This window comes from Podarcis pityusensis (assembly GCF_964106645.2).
Source record: "Podarcis pityusensis genome assembly, chromosome: 9".
In the NCBI taxonomy this organism is placed as follows: Eukaryota; Metazoa; Chordata; class Lepidosauria; order Squamata; family Lacertidae; genus Podarcis; species Podarcis pityusensis.
The window spans coordinates 37708567-37717775 of NC_138034.1; positions in this window are offsets into that span (position 1 = coordinate 37708567).

Consider the following 9209-nt stretch of genomic DNA (forward strand, 5'->3'; position numbering starts at 1 on the left):
TTAAAGGTGGGAACTGATAATGATTCGGTTCATTGACCAAGATCATTCATCTTTGAAGCAACACAAGTAGGTCATATTCTAGCCCAAGGTGGTTGAAGCATAAAGTAACACTAGCAACCATCTGACAGATGTTCAGTGACCTATGTATGCAAAGCCTATATAAGCTGTCTTTTCCTTGGAGACAGGAATGCACTACGTGAAAAGAACATATAACCATAATTATGTCTTATTTTCATTTTCTTTGTTGAAACTAAGGATAGAAAAAGACACTTTCCCATAGAGGATACCTCATATAAATAAAACTACCCACAACAGGGTAATTTCTTATAGGAAATGGGTGTGATTTACCGTATAATATTGTTATGAGTTTGGGGTGGGTGTGTCAGTCTGGATAATATCCTGGGCCCCTTCCAAAACCTGTGATCATATAGCTGTGAGGGAAAAATGTGTATAAGAACATATAAGAACTGCCAAACCAGTTCCTTTGTCAAAATAATGACTTTGGCTAGCTAGCTAAGTACCACAATTTAGCATATCCAAAGAAGTTGCTGTGAGCCATAGCAGCAAATGGTGGACCTTTCCCCTCCCTCCCTCCCTCCCTCACCTACCTGGTACCAAGAGTATGTACGGTATGTAGTCATTAATTTGGATCATACTGTGGTATGATTCTGCCCTGTTCTGTAGCAGCCATCTTTTAGTGGGCTGAGGTACCATTCATCCTTAGTGTTGGAAGAGCACTTTTAAGAATTTTGTTTTAATGTATTTAGTTTTTCATTTTTTATTGTGTTGTGTTTTACAGATTTGTAAATCATGTTGAGACACCTTGTAGAAAGTGGTTAAAAATGTAATATATGCCACCTTTTTATTCTAGTCCCATAGTTATCAGTGCATATTTGAATCCTTGCTCCGTGTATAAAATTGATTTGAAAGATTGGGGGTGTGAGAAAGACTGTGAATGTGTACCTTTTCTTCATCTTCCCCCCACCCCATCCTGATTGTGATTTAATTATGTTAAGGCATAAATAATCTGTTTTAGAAAAGATTAGGAATTTTTCCAGGGAGACAATAATAACCTACTACGTTTCATTGCTGCCAATGTCATTTTACCTACTTTTCCTAGATATGAGCAAGCTGTATCAAATTAGCCCATAAAATTGTTGCTTGGTTTTGGGCCTGAAAACCTAGATATTTTCAAAGGCAAAAGGGGGGAGGGGGGGAGATGAGAGAGATCCCCTGAGAGGGTTAGGAAGAGTTGAACTGCCACTTCAGTCCTGAAGCTTTGGCAGATTTACAGCGTAACGCCTTGAACTTCAAAGGCACATTGCTCAAAGGGAGCAAGGAGAACAAATTGAAAAATGAATATTGTATATAATACAAGGCTTTCTTAAGAAGGCAGGAACACTGTTGCCTAGTGTGTGTGATATTTCAGTGCTTTTAAACATCTACTGCAGCTTCCCCAAAATGTTTAGAAAGTACTTCAAAATGAAGCGTAATATCCATTGTGAAAGACCAATCTCTGGCTTTTCCAATTAGGATACAGTGGTACCTTGGTTTGCAACTGTTTTGGATTACAACCACGTCAAACCTGGAAGTGTGTGTCCCCTTTTTTGGATTACAATCCATTTTTTCTTTTTTTCCTTTTGGATTACCGTACAACCCATTTTGGGGGGGGAGGCCATTTTTGGATTACAACCCATTTTGGTTGGCGAAAGCGTGCCTTGGGTTACAACCTGTTTTGGTTTACAACCGGACCTCAGGAACAGAGTATGGTTGTAAACCAAGGTACCACCGTAAAGTTAAACTGATGGCAATAGATTGCTATCTTGGAAGATACGGTAGTATCCATGTACTGTGATATGAAAGAACATAATGAGCTTTTTTCTCTAGTGCAAAAATTAACTGAGGCTGGTGGATGGATGGGCAGCGAATGGTACATTTGAGGTTGCATTGTGTTAGCCAATTAATAATTTACTAAGCAGTTTCTTGTGAAAGCTGCACATGCCTAGCAACTGAGAGGAGAGGAAGCAGAGGAGATTAGCTGAAGGAGACAACAGAAGTGAAAAGCATGCTTGCCAGCAGTATCCCCCTTCCTTTTTAATTCAGCCTTTGAGCAAAGCCCTGCACCTTTCCCAACTAGTGAGAAGGAAACCTCAAGACTTGGGGCAGTCAAAGGCCACGCAGCACTCACCATGTAAAAGGAAGCTGAAATCTAATGTGTACATAACCCAGAGGCTGTGAATGTTGAACGAATCGATGAGCTTCATTTCCCACAATGACAAATGACAGAAAAGAGCACATATTGAGCAGGTCTGCAGTCTTTACAGAGGGCAAAACTGGATTTTTTGTGTATGCAGATAGATAGGTGGAAGAGGCTCCTGTGAGGGTGGGGGGTTTATTTGGTGGGTGGAGTCCAATGAAAAACAGGCATAGACAACTGATCAGAATGGAAGAGCAGCAGGGGACGGGCACCATTTTACCACTCAAGCCCACCTTCCCAGTTGCGTTTCATGCAGGTGGAAATTATAAAGAAGGAACCTTTGTGAGGGTGTTAAGCAGAAAACAGAAAGAGTTGTTCTCTCCTGCTGCTCTTCTCTTCCAGATCTCAATCTCCTGTATGTATCTACATAATTACATCTAGTTGGCCCTGTCCGTCTTACAGTCCCCTGTGCATCCTCTGATCTCTTCACTCATTCAGTCTCCACCTAGGTCATCACCATTTACCTGCCCTGACCTTCTTAATGCCAGCTAGCCTAGCAGCTTTGTCCTGCCCAGAGAGCCACTTCTGGGTGCTCTTTGCAGTGGCAGTCATTTGTGCCACCAATGGAAGTGGTGGATCCAGGAGCAGCCGTAAATGACACAGCCACTCCTTTAGAGGGAATGCAACCCCATCCAAAATGGACAAGCAGGTCCAATTCCTGACCCCAAGAATTACTTATCCACAGTGCTTCAATCAGGATTCAGCTTCGGTTTTGTCTTTCTCCAGCTCCCCGTTTTTCTCTGGAACCTGCACAACCTCTTCTACTCAGATGATAAGGAAAAAAGAGCTGGGTGTCATCAGCATACCCGTGACACTTCGCTCCTAATCTCCTAAGGACCACTTCCAATGGTTGTTAAACAGCACTTTGGACTAGATGAAGCTCTGCAGAACCTTACAGTTCAGCTTCCATGGGGTCATGGAGGAGTCTACCAATGCTACTTCATGGAGAGGAGCCTGAAGGCAGAAGTGGAAGCATCATAACATGCTACCTTTGTCACAAGAGACTAGGGCCCTGCGGGACTTGACATCTTTCCTCAGGGCCTGCAAGACAGAGCTGTTCCGCCTGGCCTTTGGTTTGGACTCAGTCTGACCCTTATGTTTCCCTCCCCTTATGGTTTTGATCTATGGGCTATTATTAGGCTGCATTTTAAATTGTATTTTTAACATGTATTTTAAATTGTTTTTTCCCCTTCCCTATTATGTTTTTATTTTATTTTACTGGTGTTAGCCACCCTGAGCCTGGCTCTGGCCAGGGAGGGTTGGGTATAAGTAAAAATTTATTATTATTATTATTATTATTATTATTATTATTATTATTTATTATTACCCCCAGCTCCCAGCCCACAGAGCTGATCGAGCTGGAGACCATGGTCAAAAATATCAAATGCCACTGAAACATCAAGAATGAGCAGAGACACACTCATCATGCCCCTCATCTGATAACAAGTCATCCATCAAGACAACCAAGCCTGATTTTGTTCTGAAACCAGGCCTGAACCCAGAATGGAAGGGTCCAGATTATCAGTATATGGTGCTGAGCCGCCACTACCTTCTTGAGCACCTTTTCAGAACCTGCACATAGCACTTCCTGGTCCAATATGGGTTTATTGAGGAATGGGCACCCTGCCGCCTTCTTAAGAGCTGTAGGTACCTATCTCTCAAGGATGCATTTACCACACACTGGACCAACTTGGTAACTCTCCCCCGCCATTCCAGCAACTTCTAAGCAACCATGATGGACAAGGGTTGAGAGGGGGGAGGGCCGGGCTCAGTGGTGCAGAGTGTAATGTTACCTAATTGAATCACTTTTATTTTTTAAAATGAAAGCAGACACCTGATGTTCATTATTTATATATGTACTAATAGAAATACCCCGCTAATTTTGTGATCCTGTAGACCACAGCATCAAGCTTCAGAGCTCAGTTTCAATTTCCCTGCAACCTCTTCAGCACAAGGAGTTAAAGAAAATGAACAAAGCGATTGACAGTCCCAAATCACTCTAATTCAGCATTTGGTTAGACTCCGTTGTGATTTAACCTTCTTAGAATAAGTAAACCACTGTTCTAAAAGGCCAAGAGTGATTGGAAAAGATGAAAAACCTTATTTAAAAAGCCCACTATTACCACTATTTTCCAGTTCAAACTAGCTATTTTAGATAGTCTAATCACAGGCTCTTTCCAAGGAGGGCATTAAACTAGCACAAATATGTCTCTGAAGCAGAGTAGTCCATTTTTCGTCTCTCCTGGAATCCTTCTCTATATATTTTAGCCAAGGGGAGGGGAGACAAATGGCAAGTCATATCAGACTTTTGAAAAGCATATATAAATTACCTTTGGCTAAAATGTTTAGCTGAGCACATTATATATAAGCTCTAGGTGATAACAGAGACAGAAATAAGGTGGCAGAGAGAGAGAGAGAGAGAGAGAGAGAGAGAGAGATGGGGTGGCAAGAAAACACACACACACACACACACACACACACACACACACACACACACACAACTGTGCAGTGCTGCAAATACCAGCCCACTTACGGCTCTGGACCTGTTCACCATCAAGTTTACCTCAGGTAAATGTTATACTTAACAGAAAAACAAAAGGTTCCCTACTGATGTGTTAGAGAAATCTTCAGTGGCTGAACCCACCCCTTTCTCATTCCTTCACCAAAAATGCTATCTTTTGGATCTTGGGGTTATGGCTCAAGACATTTTTCTCCCTGAAGCAAAGGGCAAGATGGAACATACCTACAGAAGCCAACTGGACTGGTAGAGAATCCTCCATCACACCTGAGGGCAGCAGGCTAGCTTGGAGAATGCAAGGCAGCACAGCTTATGGGGCAGAGGGCAGCCCGTGTGCCACAACAGGGAAAAATAGCTGGAGAGGGCTGCAGCTGCCTACCAATCTCCTAGCATCTGCTTTCTGAGGTGGCTGCCTCATTCTGCCTAATGGTAGGACCAGCCCTGCTTGGTCACCATTGACAGCTCAAACTATGAGTCTGCTGAATATAGTAGGAATTTCTAACTTCCTTTGTTACAAAGATTACTATTTGGATGAGAAGATTGTGGGTGGTTCAAATTGTGACACTTACTAGGAATGCTGGTGAAATCTGCTTCAACCAGATACTTATCTAAATTGTTCCATATTTTCAAGATTGATTCCAAATGGGAAGTGAGCCAGGCAGACACTAATTTCAATTCAGAAACTCCAGGCATGTTTTAGGATTGATTTTTTATTTTTTATTTGTGAAATTGAAGTATCCCACCTTTTTTACGTTTTAATAACAAATTGACAGTGTAGCTTTTTCCAGGCTGTAGCCACTTCTGACATGGAACAATTGGGGGGAAATGACTAAGGATCCCAGCAGATTTCACCAGGCTTCAGTTTGGAAATGGACCAGAGCCAAAGGAGAGACAGATTAACCAGAACCCAAATTTACCTTGGGCATGGATAAAATCTAACCCCTAAGAGAATGCCTGGATTGCTATTTCCTACCCACCCTTTCAAGAAGATGCCATTGTCAGTGTTTCACTGCACATGTGATTATGCCCCAGGAGTACACAATCTCTAGCCATCTAAAGAGTTATGCAAACTGAGTGACTGCAGTTATCAACAATCAAATGGGCTATGCCTGCCAAGGACACAAACCTTTGTGTGTTGGAAATTGTGACTCTTTGGCCTGCACCGATAACACTGCTGTAATAGTGAAGTTATAAGGTATTTAAAAAGAACATAACTGAAAGAAGTGCTCTCAGTACGTGCTGCCTTTTTGCATTTCAAGGTCAGTTCAGTTTGTCATTTAACCCTTGTAAAGACTGCAAACCTATAGCATCAGAATCAGTAATTAGACTTACATTCACAGAAATTCTGAAGACCGCACAGGAATTCTAAACGCTTAAAATTTATCTGAAATTTTTACATTAGCAATTTTGGATCAGCACCAAAGCCTCTTCATTTCTGCATTGGTTCCTCTACATTTTCCACTCTGACTCAAGTCTTTGTTGGCACTTTACCACACTTTTAAACTGAGCAACATAAAGTTGTTGTGGAACTGCTTTAAATGCCAGAAGCATGTGCCAGAATATTACAGAGACAGAGAGCAATTATGGAGAAAAGTCTCTTTTTCAGCACTGTCTGTTAACTGTTAACCCTTCCTTGACTGGACATCAGTACTTCTTTGTCAAGGACTGCTTTGTCACAACTCTCCTACTTGACCATTACCATATTCATGTGCACTCAGGGTCCTTCTCACTGATTTCCATAGAACTTGCTTCAAGATAGGCAGCCCCTTGAGGCAGGAGCCATTTAAATTCTACACAATGCTTAGTTTGGGCTTCTAGTAACCATTTAATTGTTGCAATAAAAATAATATTAATGGAAAAGAGCCAGTCATTACTTGTATTATCCTTTTCGTAAACCTCACAGCCATGTTGTTATTACCCCATTTAAAAAAGATACAGTAACCTTCAGATATTTTCATATGATGCGAAAGTGGGCTGGAGAAGGGAGGTTGCTCATGAAGGAATAATAATTCATTCTATAACAACAGCAACAACTTATTATTTATACCCTGCCCATCTGGCTGGGTTTCCCCAGCCACTCTGGGCGGCTTCCAACAAAATATTAAAATACAATAGTACAATTCTAAGTTATTATAACTGGGGTGTGTGGTGTGGAGCATTCATGTTCAGTATTCCATACCACAAATACTATACACCATTCCACCTTCCCAACCAACTTTCCATTTCTTATTCCCCACCAACACACACTCAGCATTCTGTGGTTACTAAGCATCCTCATATTGAGTTGTTTTGGAACCCCAGCCCCCGCCCTGGTTAGTTCCTCTCCTTCTAAAGATCTTTTGTAGCTCTGCAAACCTTGGGATACCTTCAGTCTTGTTGATGCCAGCTATTTTTGCAATGTAAGGTGTGTGTGTGTGTGTTATAGTCAGCTAGCCCATAACATGCACAATATGAAAACACAGCCCCAGTAACACTCATTATACTGGAAGTTTTTGTGCTTTTAAAATATTGTTCTGATGCTTCATTAAAGCAATTCTTAAGAACAGATGAAGATTTCGGTTTTTGTAAAAGCAAGAGTTTGTTTTACAAAACCTGACAAGAAAGAGCAAAAAATATATTTCTGTCTCGTATATCGCTGGAAGTCTGTCAGTCTTGATAAGGTTCTTCTCTAACCAAAACCAATTTCCTTTGCTGCAGTTTTGTAAGCAGTTTCCTGTCAAGCAATATTTATATAAATCCTATAATCCATCTAAGAAGCACTCAGCTATGTGAATTTTACCAAGCCTGCATTGCCCCACAAGACAACTGAGAGGAAGAAATGTGCATAGAGATTCCTGCTGCTTTAACAATTGTGTGTTTGGACACACAAAGGATCGGAAGTTGTTCTTCCCTTCCCAGAATAAGGAAGATTCTGCCAGCTTTCCCCTCCTCCATATTACACAAAGGTCTTCCAAAACCAGGAATAGGAATTCAGGGGTGCAGAGGCTAAGGGAAGGCAGAAAAGCCCTGTTCCAAACTTTCTGAAGCATGGGTAGGCAAACTAAGGTCTGGGGGCTGGATCCGGCCCAATTGCCTATTAAATCCGGGAATCAGCATGTTTTTACATGGGTAGAATGTGTCCTTTTATTAAAAATGCATCTCTGGGTTATTTGTGGGGCATAGGAATTTGTTCATTTCCCCCCAAAAAATATAGTCTGCCCCCCCAAGGTCTGAGGGACAGTGGACCGGCCCCCTGCTGAAAAAGTTTGCTGACCCCTGTTCTGAAGGCTAAAAGAAGCAAGGTTAGGATCCCAAACCCTCTCAGTACACCAGGAATCATCAATGTGGTTCACCCCAAATGCTGTTGGAATAACAACATATGGCCAAAAGTTGTTGTTGGGCCATATAACACCAGTCCTAAAAGATCTGCATTGGCTTTCACTTTCTGAGCACAATTCAAAAGTGCTGACCTTTAAAGCCCTAAACGGCCTCGGCTCTGGATACATGAAGGAAACCTTTAAAACATCAAAATGCAGAGCATGTCAGTAAATTTAAAAATGTCAAATCAGCAATTTAATAAACACAGAATAAATTCATTATTTAAGTATACAAAACAAAGCAAGAGTTAACTGACAATAAAATTTCTGGTTCTGGTCTTCCTGCACTCCAAGAAGCCTTCCTTAGATACATTTCAGAGGGGAGGGTCATCTCACATACAGCCGGCTCCCACTTCCTTACTCCAGAGGAGGTTGGCAGCAGCAAAAGGCAAATGTCAGGGAGGGCAATAAGGGTCAGCCTCTTTCCTAGCCTCCTGGCAGTACCAACTGGGCAGGTATACTTATTGGAGATACTGTATGTGCTATATCTCTTGCAGAACCAAGAGAAGAATCAAGACAATCAAACAAAAACATGATGTAAAAATAATAGCTGAATGGCGAATGTTCTGAACAAAGCATTAACTACTGCAAAAATCTTATGTACTTACTGTAGTGCTACAGAAGTGAGATTGGGTTGGATGTGCACATAAGAGCCCTGGGATTCTAGAATGGTAAACCTGGGGTCTGCAGAAGAAGAAGAAGAAGAAGGACTGCAAAATAAAGCTTCTGGTCCTGGTCTTCCTGCGCTCCAAGGAGCCTGGCTTAAATATAGCTCATATGGGAGGGTCTTTTCACTTGCCTAGATGACATACAGCTGGTTCCCAGATCCTTACTCCAGAGGAGGCTGGCAGCAGCAAAAGGCCAATGCTGGGGAGGGTGATGGAAGCGAGTCTCCCAGCCTCTTGGAAGTATCAACTGCTGGTACAGTACTTATTGCAGTTATTGGGACACCCTGCCTGCTGCAGTACAACAGATGGCCGCCAACTTTAGTTGTGTTTGGTATCTGTTGAAGATTTGTTTATTCAACCAAGCATTTGCAGATCCTAATTCCTAGCATTTTAGTGATATGTAGTTACTT